The sequence below is a fragment of the Triticum urartu genome, chromosome 7, assembly GCF_003073215.2.
Source record: "Triticum urartu cultivar G1812 chromosome 7, Tu2.1, whole genome shotgun sequence".
NCBI classification, from domain to species: domain Eukaryota; kingdom Viridiplantae; phylum Streptophyta; class Magnoliopsida; order Poales; family Poaceae; genus Triticum; species Triticum urartu.
This window is the reverse complement of record NC_053028.1, coordinates 19,476,233-19,491,045: the sequence shown is the minus strand read 5'-3', so window position 1 is coordinate 19,491,045 and position 14,813 is coordinate 19,476,233.

Genomic DNA, 14,813 nt, shown 5'->3' with positions numbered 1-14,813 from the left:
ATCTTGGTGACACGTAGGAAAATTTTGAATTTCTGCTACGTTCCCCAACAGTGGCATCATGAGCTAGGTCTATGCGTAGTTTCTATGCACGAGTAGAACACAAAGTAGTTGTGGGCGTTGATTTTGTTCAATATGCTTACCGTTACTAGTCCAATCTTGATTCGGTAGTATTGTGGGATGAAGCAGCCCGGACCAACCTTACACGTATGCTTACGTGAGACCGGTACTTTAGTCGGATCGGATTCGATGAAAAGGGTCCTTATGAAGGGTAAATAGCAATTGGCATATCACGTTGTGGTTTTTGCGTAGGTAAGAAACGTTCTTGCTAGAAACCCATAGCAGCCACGTAAAACATGCAAACAACAATTAGAGGACGTCTAACTTGTTTTTGCAGGGTATGCTATGTGATGTGATATGGCCAAAAGGATGTGATGAATGATATATGTGATGTATGAGATTGATCATGTTCTTGTCAAGGGAATCACGACTTGCATGTCGATGACGAGACAACTTCAAGAAGACACGATGATGGAGATCATGGTGTCATGCCGGTGACAAGATGATCATGGAGCCCCAAGATGGAGATCAAAGGAGCTATATGATATTGGCCATATCATGTCACTATTATTTGATTGCATATGATGTTTATCATATTTATACATCTTATTTGCTTAGAACGACGGTAGTAAATAAGATGATCCCTTACAACAATTTCAAGAAGTGTTCTCCCCTAACTGTGCACCGTTGCTACAGTTCGTCGTTTCTAAGCACCACGTGTTACGGGTGTGATGGATCCTTACGTTCACATACAACGGGTGTTGACGAGCCTAGCATGTACAGACATGGCCTCGGAACACAAGAGACCGAAAGGTCGAGCATGAGTCGTATGGTAGATACGATCAACATGAAGATGTTCACCGATGTTGACTAGTCCGTCTCACGTGATGATCGGACACGGCCTAGTTGACTCGGATCATGTAATCACTTAGATGACTAGAGGGATGTCTATCTGAGTGGGAGTTCATAAGATGAACTTAATTATCCTGAACATAGTCAAAAGGATTTTGCAAATTATGTCGTATCTCACGCTTTAGTTCTACTGTTTAGATATGTTCCTAGAGAAAAATTAGTTGAAAGTTGATAGTAGCAATTATGCGGACTAGGTCCGTAAACTGAGGATTGTCCTCATTGCTTCTTAGAAGGCTTATGTCCTTAATGCACCGCTCAGTGTGCTGAACCTCGAACGTTGTCTGTGGATGTTGCGAACATCTGACATACACGTTTTGATAACTACGTGATAGTTCAGTTAAACGGTTTAGAGTTGAGGCACCAAAGACGTTTTGAAACGTCACGAAACATATGAGATGTTTTGAGGGCTGAAATTGGAATTTCAGGCTCGTGCCCACGTCAAGAGGTATAAGACCTCCGACGATTTTCTTAACCTGCAAACTAAGGAGAAAAGCTCAATTGTTGAGCTTGTGCTCGGATTGTCTGAGTACAACAATCATTTGAATCAAGTGGGAGTTGATCTTCCAGATAAGATAGTGATGTTTCTCCGAAGTCATTACCACCAAGCTGCTAGAGCTTCGTGATGAACTATAATATATCAGGGACATATATGATGATCCTTGAGATATTCGCGATGTTTGACACCGCGAAAGTAGAAATCAAGAAGGAGCATCAATTGTTGATGGTTGGTGAAACCACTAGTTTCAAGAAGGGCAAGGGAACAAAGGGATACTTCATGAAACGGCAATTCAGCTGCTGCTCTAGTGAAGAAACCCAAGGTTGAACCCAAACCCGAGACTAAGTGCTTCTGTAATAAGGGGAACAGCCACTGGAGCAGAATTACCCTAGATACTTGGTAGATGAGAAGGCTGGCAAGGTCGATAGAAGTATATTGGATATACATTGTGTTGATGTGTACTTTACTAGTACTCCTAGTAGCACCAGGGTATTAGATACCGGTTCGGTTGCTAAGTGTTAGTAACTCGAAACAAAAGGCTACGGAATAAACGGAGACTAGCTAAAGGTGAGCTGACGATATGTGTTGGAAGTGTTTCCAATGTTGATATAATCAAATATCGTACGCTCCCTCTACCATCGAGATTGGTGTTTGCGTTGAGCATAGACATGATTGGATTATGTCTATCGCAATACGGTTATTCATTTAAGGAGAATAATGGTTACTCTGTTTATTTGAATAATACCTTCAATGGTCTTACACCTAAAATGAATGGTTTATTGAATCTCGATCGTAGTAATACACATGTTCATGCCAAAAGATAGTAATGATAGTACCACCTACTTGTGGCACTGCCACGTAAGTCATATCGGTATAAAACGCATGAAGAAGCTCCATGTTGATGGATCTTTGGGCTCACTCGTTTTTGAAAAGTTTGAGACATGCGAACCATGTCTATTGGTGTATATGCATGAAGAAACTCCATGCAAATGGACCGTTTGACTCACTTGATTTTGAATCACTTGAGACATGCAAATCATACCACATGGGCAAGATGACTGAAAGCCCCGGTTTCAGTAAAATGGAACTAGAAAGCAACTTGTTGGAAGTAATACATTTTGATGTGTGCAGTCCAATGAATGCTGAGGCATGTAGTGGATATCGTTATGTTCTTACTTCACAGATGATTTGAGTAGATGTTGAGTATATTTACTTGATGAATCACGAGTCTGAATTATTGAAAGGTTCAAGTAATTTCAGGGTGAAGTTGAAAGATCGTCGTGACAAGAGGATAAAAGATCTATGATATGATCATAGAGATGAATATCTGAATTACGAGTTTGGCACAGAATTAAGACATTGTGGAAATTGTTTCACAACTAATACAGCCTGGAACACCATAGTGTGATGGTGTGTCCGAACATCATAACTGCACCCTATTGGATATGATGCATACCATGATGTCTCTTATCGAATTACCACGATAGTTTATGGGTTAGGCATTAGAGACAACCACATTCACTTTAAATAGGGCACCACGTAATTCCGATGAGATGACACCGTATGAACTATGGTTTAGAGAAACCTAAGCTGTCATTTCTTAAAAGTTTGGGGCTGCGACGCTTATGTGAAAAAGTTTCAGGCTGATAAGCTCGAACCCAAAGCGGATAAATGCATCTTCATAGGACACCCAAAACAGTTGGGTATACCTCCTGTCTCAGATCCGAAAGCAATAAGGGATTGTTTCTAGAATCGGGTCCTTTCTCGAGGAAAAGTTTCTCTCGAAAGAATTGAGTGGGAGGATGGTGGAGACTTGATGAGGTTATTAACCGTTACTTCAACTAGTGTATAGCAGGGCACAAAGAGTTGTTCCTGTGGCACCTACACCAATTGAAGTGGAAGCTTATGATATTGATCATGAGACTTCAGATCAAGTCACTACCAAACATCGTAGGATGACAAGGATGCGTACTACTTCAGAGTGGTACGTAACCCTGTCTTGGAAGTCATGTTGCTAGACAACAATGAACCTACGAGCTATGGAGAAGCGATGGTGGGCCCGGATTCCGATAAATGGCTCGAGGCCATATAATCCGAGAGAGGATCCATATATGAAAACAAAGTGTAGACTTTGGAAGAACTACTTGATGGTCGTAAGGCTGTTGAGTACAGATGGATTTTAAAAGGAAGACGGACAATGATGGTAAGTATCACCATTAAGAAAGCTCGACTTGTCGTTAAGATGTTTTCCGACAAGTTCAAGGAGTTGACTACGATGAGACTTTCTCACTCGTAGCGATGCTAAGAGTCTGTTGGAATTATATTAGCAGTCATTGCATTATTTATGAAATCTTGCAGATAGGATGTCAAAACATTGTTTCCTCGACGATTTTCTTGAGGAAAGGTTGTATGTGATACAACCGGAAGGTTTTGTCAATCCTGAAAGATGCTAATAAGTATGCAAAGCTCCAGCAATCCTTCTGAGGACTGGAGTAAGCATCTCGGAGTTGGAATGTATGCTTTGATGAGATGATCAAAGATTTTGGGTGTATACAAAGTTTATGAGAAACTTGTATTTCCAAAGAAGTGAGTGGGAGCACTATAGAATTTCTGATGAAGTATATGTTGACATATTGTTGATCAGAAATGACGTAGAATTTCTGGAAAGCATATAGGGTTATTTGGAAAGTGTTTTTCAATGGAAAGCCTGGATTAAGCTACTTGAACATTGAGCATCAAGATCTATAAGGATAGATCAAAACGCTTAATGGTACTTTCAAATGAGCACATACCTTGACATGATCTTGAAGGTGTTCAAGATGGATCAGTCAAAGAAGGAGTTCTTGCCTGAGTTGTAAGGTATGAAGTTAAGACTTAAAGCTCGACCCGGCAGAATAGAGAGAAAGGACGAAGGTCGTCCCCTATGCTTAAGACATAGGCTCTACAGTATGCTATGCTGTGTACCGCACCTGATGTGTGCCTTGCCACATATCTGGCAAGAGGGTACAAAGGTAATCTAGGAGTAGATCACCAGATAGCGGTCTAAATTATCCTTAGAGGAATAAGGATATGTTTCTCGGTTATGGAGGTGATAAAGAGTTCGAACGTAAAGAGTTACGTCGATGCAAGCTTAACACCTATCCGGATAGCTCTGAGTAGAGATATCGGATACGTATAATGGAGCAACAATTTAGAATAGCTCCAAGTAGAACAGTTATTTGGAATAGCTCCAAATAGAACGTGGTAGCTACATCTAGGAGATGACATAGAGATTTGTAAAGCACACACGGATCTGAAAGGTTCAGACCCGTTGACTAAAACCTCTCTCACAAGCAACATGATCAAACCTAAGAACTCATTGAGTGTTAATCACATAGTGATGTGAACTAGACTACTGACTCTAGTAAACTCTTGGGTGTTAGTCACATGGCGATGTGACCTGTGAATGTTAATCACATGGCGATGTGAACTAGATTATTGACTCTAGTGCAAGTGGGAGACTGTTGGAAATATGCCCTAGAGGCAATAATAAATGTTATTATTATATTTCCTTGTTCATGATAATCGTTTATTATCCATGCTATAATTGTATTGATAGGAAACTCAGATACATGTGTGGATACATAGACAACACCATGTCCCTAGTAAGCCTCTAGTTGACTAGCTCGTTGATCAATAGATGGTTACGGTTTCCTGACCATAGACATTGGATGTCGTTGATAACGGGATCACATCATTAGGAGAATGATGTGATGGACAAGACCCAATCCTAAGCCTAGCACAGATGATCGTGTAGTTCGTATGCTAAAGCTTTTCTAATGTCAAGTATCATTTCCTTAGACCATGAGATTGTGCAACTCCCGGATACCGTAGGAATGCTTTGGGTGTACCAAACGTCACAACGTAACTGGGTGACTATAAAGGTGCACTACAGGTATCTCAAGTATCATTTCCTTAGACCATGAGATTGTGCAACTCCCGGATACCGTAGGAGTGCTTTGGGTGTGCCAAACGTCACAACGTAACTGGGTGGCTATAAAGGTACACTACGGGTATCTCTGAAAGTGTCTGTTGGGTTGGCACGAATCGAGACTGGGATTTGTCACTCCGTGTAAACGGAGAGGTATCTCTGGGCCCACTCGGTAGGACATCATCATAATGTGCACAATGTGATCAAGGAGTTGATCACGGGATGATGTGTTACGGAACGAGTAAAGAGACTTGCCGGTAACGAGATTGAACAAGGTATCGGGATACCGGCGATCGAATCTCGGGCAAGTATCGTACCGCTAGACAAAGGGAATTGTATACGGGATTGATTAAGTCCTTGACATCGTGGTTCATCCGATGAGATCATCGTGGAACATGTGGGAGCCAACATGGGTATCCAGATCCCGCTGTTGGTTATTGACCGGAGAACGTCAAGGTCATGTCTGCATGTCTCCCAAACCCGTAGGGTCTACACACTTAAGGTTCGATGACGCTAGGGTTATAAAGGAAGTTTGTATGTGGTTACCGAATGTTGTTCGGAGTCCCGGATGAGATCCCGGACGTCACGAGGAGTTCCGGAATGGTCCGGAGGTAAAGATTTATATATGGGAAGTCCTGTTTTGGTCACCGGAAAAGTTTCGGGGTTTATCGGTAACGTACCGGGACCACCGGGAGAGTCCTGGGGGTCCACCAAGTGGGGCCACCAGCCCCGGAGGTCTTCGTGGGCCAAGAGTGGTGAGGGACCAGCCCCTATGTGGGCTGGTGCGCCTCCCACAAGGCCCAAGGGGCAGCAAAGGAGGAGAGAGGGGAAACCCTAGGCTTAGATGGGCCTAAGGCCCACCCTAGGGGGCGCTGTTGGGGAACGCAGTAATTTCAAAATTTTCCTACGCACACGCAAGATCATGGTGATGCATAGCAACGAGAGGGGAGAGTGTGATCTACGTACCCTTGTAGACCGACAGCGGAAGCGTTGACACAACGTAGAGGAAGTAGTCGTACGTCTTCTTCCCGATCCGACCGATCCAAGCACCGTTACTCCGGCACCTCCGAGTTCTTGGCACACGTTCAGCTCGATGACGATCCCCGGGCTCCGATCCAGCAAAGCACCGGGGAGGAGTTCCGTCAGCACGACGGCGTGGTGACGATCTTGATGTTCTACCGTCGCAGGGCTTCGCCTAAGCACCGCTACAATATGACCGGGGTGGAATAAGGTGGAGGGGGGCACCGCACACGGTTAAGGAACGATCACGAAGATCAACTTGTGTGTCTATGGGGTGCCCCCTGCCCCGTATATAAAGGAGTGGAGGAGGGTAGGGTCGGCCCTCTCTATGGCGCGCCCTAGGGGAGTCCTACTCCCACCGGGAGTAGGATTCCCCCTTTGCTAGTCCAACTAGGAGTCCTTCCATGTATTAGGAGTAGGAGTCAAGGCAAGGGAAAAGAGGAGAGAAGGAAGGAGGGGGCGCAGCCCTTCCCCCTAGTCCAATTCGGACTAGGCCTTGGGGCGCGCCCAACCTCTCCTATCTCTTTCCCCTAAAGCCCAATAAGGCCCATATACTCCCCGGCGAATTCCCGTAACTCTCCGGTACTCCGAAAAATACTCGGATCACTCGGAACCTTTCCGATGTCCGAATATAGTCGTCCAATATATCGATTTTTACGTCTCGACCATTTCGAGACTCCTCGGCATGTCCCCGATCTCATTTGGGACTCCGAACTCCTTAGGTACATCAAAACTCATAAACTCATAATATAACTGTCATCGAAACCTTAAGCGTGCGGACCCTATGGTTCGAGAACAATGTAGACATGACCGAGACACGTCTCCGGTCAATAACCAATAGCGGGACCTGGATGCCCATATTGGCTCCTACATATTCTACGAAGATCTTTATCGGTCAGACCGCATAACAACATACGTTGTTCCCTTTGTCATCGGTAGTTACTTGCCCGAGATTCGATCGTCGGTATCCAATACCTAGTTCAATCTCGTTACCGGCAAGTCTCTTTATTCGTTCCGTAATTCATCATATCGCAACTAACTCATTAGTTGCAATGCTTGCAAGGCTTATGTGGTGTGCATTACCGAGAGGGCCCAGAGATACCTCTCCGACAATCGGAGTGACAAATCCTAATCTCGAAATACGCCAACCCAACATGTACCTTTGGAGACACCTGTAGAGCACCTTTATAATCACCCATTTACGTTGTGACGTTTGGTAGCACACAAAGTGTTCCTCCGGCAAATGGGAGTTGCATAATCTCATAGTCATAGGAACATGTATAAGTCATGAAGAAAGCAATAGCAACATACTAAACGATCGGGTGCTAAGCTAATGGAATGGGTCATGTCAATCAGATCATTCATCTAATGATGTGATCCCGTTAATCAAATAACAACTCTTTGTCCATGGTTAGGAAACATAACCATCTTTGATTAACGAGCTAGTCAAGTAGAGGCATACTAGTGACACTCTGTTTGTCTATGTATTCACACGTGTATTATGTTTCCGGTTAATACAATTCTAGCATGAATAATAAACATTTATCATGATATAAGGAAATAAATAATAACTTTATTATTGCCTCTAGGGCATATTTCCTTCAGTCTCCCACTTGCACTAGAGTCAATAATGTAGTTCACATCGCTATGTAATTAACACCAATAGTACACATCTTTATGTGATTGGTTCACATCTTCATTTGACTAACACCCAAAGGTTTACTAGATTCAATAATCTAGTTCACATCGCTATGTGATTAACACCCAAAGAGTGATCATGTTTTGCTTGTGAGAGAAATTTAGTCAACGGGCCTGCCAAATTCAGATCCGTATGTATTTTGCAAAATTCTATGTCTACAATGCTCTGCACGGAGCTACTCTAGCTTATTGCTCCCACTTTTAATATGTATCTAGATCGAGACTTAGAGTCATCCAGATCTGTGTCAAAACTTGCATCAACGTAACCCTTTACGACGAACCATTTTGTCACGTCCATAATCGAGAAACATATCCTTATTTCACTAAGGATAATTCTGACCGCTGTCTAGTGATCTACTCCTAGATCACTATTGTACTCCCTTGCCAAATCAGTGCAGGGTATACAATAGATCTGGTATACAGCATGACATACTTTATAGAACCTATGGCCAAGGCATAGGGAATGACTTTCATTCTCTTTCTATCTTCTGTCGTGGTCGGGCTTTGAGTCTTACTCAACTTCACACCTTGTAATACAGGCAAGAACTCTTTCTTTGACTGCTCCATTTTGAACTACTTCAAAATCTTGTCAAGGTATGTACTCATTGAAAAAACTTATCAAGCGTCTTGATCTATCTCTATAGATCTTGAAGCTCAATATGTAAGCAGCTTCACCGAAGTCTTTCTTTGAAAAACTCCTTTCAAACACTCCTTTTATGCTTTACAGAATAATTCTACATTATTTCCGATCAACAATATGTCAATCACATATACTTATCAGAAATGTTGTAGTGCTCCCACTCACTTTCTTATAAATACAGGCTTCACCGCAAGTCTGTATAAAACTATATGCTTTGATCAACTCATCAAAGCATATATTCCAACTCCGAGATGCTTGCACCAGTCCATAGATGGATCGCTGGAGCTTGCATATTTTGTTAGCACCTTTCGGATTGACAAAACCTTCTGGTTGCATCATATACAACTCTTCTTTAACAAATCCATTAAGGAATGCAGTTTTGTTTATCCATTTGCCAGATTTCATAAAATGCGGCAATTACTAACATGATTCGGACAGACTCTAGCATAGATACGAGTGAGAAACTCTCATCGTAGTCAACACTTTGAACTTGTCGAAAACCTTTTGCGACAATTCTAGCTTTGTAGATAGTAACACTACTATCAGCGTCCGTCTTCCTCTTGAAGATCCATTTATTCTCAATTGCTTGCCGATCATCGGGCAAGTCAACCAAAGTCCATACTTTGTTCTCATACATGGATCATATCTCAGATTTCATGGCCTCAAGCCATTTATCGGAATCTGGGCTCATCATCGCTTCCTCATAGTTCGTAGGTTCGTCATGGTCAAGTAACATGACCTCCAGAATAGGATTACCGTACCACTCTGGTGCGGATCTCACTCTGGTTTACCTATGAGATTCGGTAGTAACTTGATCTGAAGTTACATGATCATCATCATTATCTTCCTCACTAATTGGTGCAGAAGTCACAGGAACAGATTTCTGTGATGAACTACTTTCCAATAAGGGAGCAGGTACAGTTACCTCATTAAGTTCTACTTTCCTCCCACTCACTTCTTTCGAGAGAAACTCCTTCTCCAGAAAGTTTCCGAATTTAGCAACAAAATTCTTGCCTTCGGATCTGTGATAGAAGGTGTACCCAACATTCTCCTTTGGGTATCCTATGAAGACATATTTCTCCGATTTGGGTTTGAGCTTATTAGGATGAAACTTTTCATATAAGCATCGCAACCCCAAACTTTAAGAAACGACAACTTTGGTTTCTTGCCAAACCATAGTTCATAAGGCTTCGTCTCAACGGATTTTGATGGTGCCCTATTTAACGTGAATGCGGCCGTCTCTAGAGCGTATCCCCAAAACGATAGCGGTAAATCGGTAAGAGACATCATAGATCGCACCATATCTAATAAAGTACGGTTATGACGTTCGGACACACCATTACATTGTGGTGTTCCAGGTGGCGTGAGTAGTGAAACTATTTCACATTGTTTTTAACTGAAGGCCAAACTCGTAACTCAAATACTCTTCTCTACGATCAGATTGTAGAAACTTTATTTTCTTGTTACGATGATTTTTCACTTCACTCTGAAATTCCTTGAACTTTTCAAATGTTTCAGACTTATGTTTCATCAAGTAGATATACTCATATCTGCTCAAATCATCTGTGAAGATCAGAAAATAATGATACTTGTCGCGAGCCTCAATATTCATCGGACCACATACATCAGTATGTATGATTTCCAACAAATCTGTTGCTCGCTCCATTGTTCCGAAGAACAGAGTCTTAGTCATCTTGCCCATGAGGCATGGTTCGCAAGCATCAACTGATTCATAATCAAGTGATTCCAAAAGCCCATCAGCATGGAGTTTCTTCATGCGCTTTACACCAATATGACCTAAACGGTAGTGCCACAAATAAGTTGCACTATCATTATTAACTTTGCATCTTTTGGTTTCAATGTTATGATTATGTGTATCACTACGATCGAGATCCAACGAACTATTTTCATTGGGTGTGTAACCATATAAGGTTTTATTCATGTAAACAGAACAACAATTTATTCTCTTACTTAAATGAATAACCGTTTTACAATAAACATGATCAAATCATATTCATGCTTAACGCAAACACCAAATAACACTTATTCAGGTTCAACACTAATCCCGAAAGTATAGGGAGTGTGCGATGATGATCATATCAATCTTGGAACCACTTCCAACACACATCGTCACTTCACCCTTAACTAGTCTCTGTTTATTCTGCAACTCCCGTTTCGAGTTACTAATCTTAGCAACTGAACTAGTATCAAATACTGAGGGGTTGCTATAAACACTAGTAAAGTACACATCAATAAGATGTATATCAAATATACTTATGTTCACTTTGCCATCCTTCTCATCCGCCAATCACTTGGGGTAGTTCCGCTTCTAGTGACCAGTCCCTTTGCAATAGAAGCACTTAGTCTCAGGCTTGGGACCAGACATGGGCTTCTTCACTTGAGCAGCAACTTGCTTGCCGTTCTTCTTGAAGTTCCCCTTGTTCCCTTTGCCCTTTTCTTGAAACTAGTGGTCTTGTTAACCATCAACACTTGATGTTTTCTTGATTTCTACCTTCGCCGATTTCAGCATCACGAAGAGCTTGGGAATTACTTTTGTCATCCCTTGCATATTATAGTTCATCACGAAGTTCTACTAACTTGGTGATGGTGACTAGAGAATTCTGTCAATCACTATTTTATCTGGAAGATTAACTCCCACTTGATTCAAGCGATTGTAGTACCCAGACAATCTGAGCACATGCTCACTAGTTGAGCGATTCTCCTCCATCTTTTAGCTATAGAACTTGTTGGAGACTTCATATCTCTCAACTCGGGTATTTGCTTGAAATATTAACTTCAACTCCTGGAACATCTCATATGGTCCATGATGTTCAAAACGTCTTTGAAGTCCCGATTCTAAGCTGTTAAGCATGGTGCACTAAACTATCAAGTAGTCATCATATTGAGCTAGCCAAACGTTCATAACGTCTGCATCTGCTCCTGCAATAGGCCCGTCACCTAGCGGTGCATCAAGGACATAATTCTTCTGTGCAGCAATGAGGATAAACCTCAGATCACGGATCCAATCCGCATCATTGCTACTAACATCTTTCAACACAATTTTCTCTAGGAACATATCAAAATAAACATATGAAAGCAACAATGCGAGCTATTGATCCACAACATAGATATGCTAATACTACCAGGACTAAGTTCATGATAAATTAAAGTTCAATTAATCATATTACTTAAGAACTCCCACTTAGATAGACATCCCTCTAATCTTCTAGGTGATCACGTGATCCAAATCAACTAAACCATAACCGATCATCACGTGAAATGGATTAGTCTTCAATGGTGAACATCATTATGTTGATCATATCTACTATATGATTCACGCTCGACCTTTCGGTCTCCGTGTTCCGAGGCCATATCTGCATATGCTAGGCTCGTCAAGTATAACCCAAGTATTCTGCGTGTGCAAAACTGGCTTGCACCCATTGTAGATGGACGTAGAGCTTATCACACCCGATCATCACGTGGTGTCTGGGCACGACGAACTTTGGCAACGGTGCATACTCAGGGAGAACACTTCTTGATAATTAGTGAGAGATCATCTTATAATGCTACCGCCAAACTAAGCAAAATAAGATGTATAACATCATATGCAATCAAAATATGTGACATGATATGGCCATCATCATCTTGCGCCTTTGATCTCCATCTCCAAAGTACTGTTATGATCTCTATCGCCACCGGCATGACACCATGATCTCCATCATCTTGATCTATATCAATGTGTCGTCATATGGTCGTCTCGCCAACTATTGCTCTTGCAACTATTGCTATCGCATAGCGATAAAGTAAAGCAATTATTTGGCGCTTGCATCTTATGCAATAAAGAGACAACCATAAGGCTTTTGCCAGTTGCCGATAACTTTATCAAAACATGATCATCTCATGCAATAACTTATATCTCATCACGTTTTGACCATATCACATCACAACATGCCCTGCAAAAACAAGTTAGACGTCCTCTACTTTGTTGTTGCAAGTTTTACGTGGCTGCTACGGGCTTAAGCAAGAACCAATCTTACCTACGCATCAAAACCACAACGATAGTTTGTCAAGTTGGTGCTGTTTTAACCTTCGCAAGGACCGGGCGTAGCCACACTCGGTTCAACAAAAGTTGGAGAAACTGTCACCCGCAAGCCACCTATGTGCAAAGCACGTCGGGAGAACCGGTCTCGCGTAAGCGTACGCGTAATGTCGGTCCGGGCCGCTTCATCCAACAATACCGCCGAACCAAAGTATGACATGCTGGTAAGCAGTATGACTTATATCGCCCACAACTCACTTGTGTTCTACTCGTGCATATGACATCAAACCATAAAAACCTAGGCTCGGATGCCACTGTTGGGGAACGTAGTAATTTCAAAATTTTCCTACGCACACGCAAGATCATGGTGATGCATAGCAACGAGAGGGGAGAGTGTTGTCTACGTACCCTCGTAGACCGAAGCGGAAGCGTTGACGCAACGTAGAGGAAGTAGTCGTACGTCTTCCCGGTCCAACCGATCCAAGCACCGTTACTCCGGCACCTCCGAGTTCTTGGCACACGTTCAGCTCGATGACGCTCCCCGGGCTCCGATCCAGCAAAGCTTCGGGGAGGAGTTCCGTCAGCACGACGGCGTGGTGACGATCTTGATGTTCAACCGGTGCAGGGCTTCGCCTAAGCACCGCTACAATATGACCGAGGTGGAATATGGTGGAGGGGGGCACCGCACACGGCTAAGGAACGATCACGAAGATCAACTTGTGTGTTCTAGGGTGCCCCCCTGCCCCCATATATAAAGGAGCCAAGGGGAGGGGGCGGTCGGCCAAGGAGGGCGCGCCAAGGGGGAGTCCTACTCCCACCTCCCTTCTTTCCTAGTTGGAGAAGGAGAAGTGGGAAAGAGGAGGAAGAGGGAAAGGAAAGGGGGGGGCGCCGCCCCCCTCTCCTTGTCCTATTAGGACTAGGGAGGGGAGGGGCGTGCGGCCACCTCTTGCCTCCTTTCCTCTTCTCCCTTAGGGCCCATGTAGGCCCAATAACCCCCGGGGGGTTCCGGTAACCCCCCGGTACTCCGGTAAAATCCCGATTTCACCCGGAATGATTCCGATACCCAAATATAGGCTTCCAATATATCAATCTTTATGTCTCGACCATTTCGAGACTCCTCATCATGTCCATGATCACATTCGGGACTCCGAACAACCTACGGTACATCAAAATACATAAACTCATAATGAAACTGTCATCATAACATTCAGCGTGCGGACCCTACGGTTCGAGAACAATGTAGACATGACCGAGACACGTCTCCGGTCAATAACCAATAGCGGAACTTGGATGCTCATATTGGTTCCTACATATTCTACGAAGATCTTTATCGGTCAGACCGCATAACAACATACGTTGTTCCCTTTGTCATCGGTATGTTACTTGCCCGAGATTCGATCGTCGGTATCTCAATACCTAGTTCAATCTCGTTACCGGCAAGTCTCTTTACTCGTTCCGTAATACATCATCTCACAACTAACTCATTAGTTGCAATGCTTGCAAGGCTTATGTGATGTGCATTACCGAGAGGGCCCAGAGATACCTCTCCGACAATCGGAGTGAAAAATCCTAATCTTAAAATATGCCAACCCAACATGTACCTTTGGAGACACCTGTAGAGCACCTTTATAATCACCCAGTTACGTTGTGACGTTTGGTAGCACACAAAGTGTTCCTCCGGCAAACGGGAGTTGCATAATCTCATAGTCATAGGAACATGTATAAGTCATGAAGAAAGCAATAGCAACATACTAAACGATCGGGTGCTAAGCTAATGGAATGGGTCATGTCAATCAGATCATTCACCTAATGATGTGATCCCGTTAATCAAATAACAACTCTTTGTCCATGGTTAGGAAACATAACCATCTTTGATTAACGAGCTAGTCAAGTAGAGGCATACTAGTGACACTCTGTTTGTCTATGTATTCACACATGTATTATGTTTCCGGTTAATACAATTCTAGCATGAATAATAAAC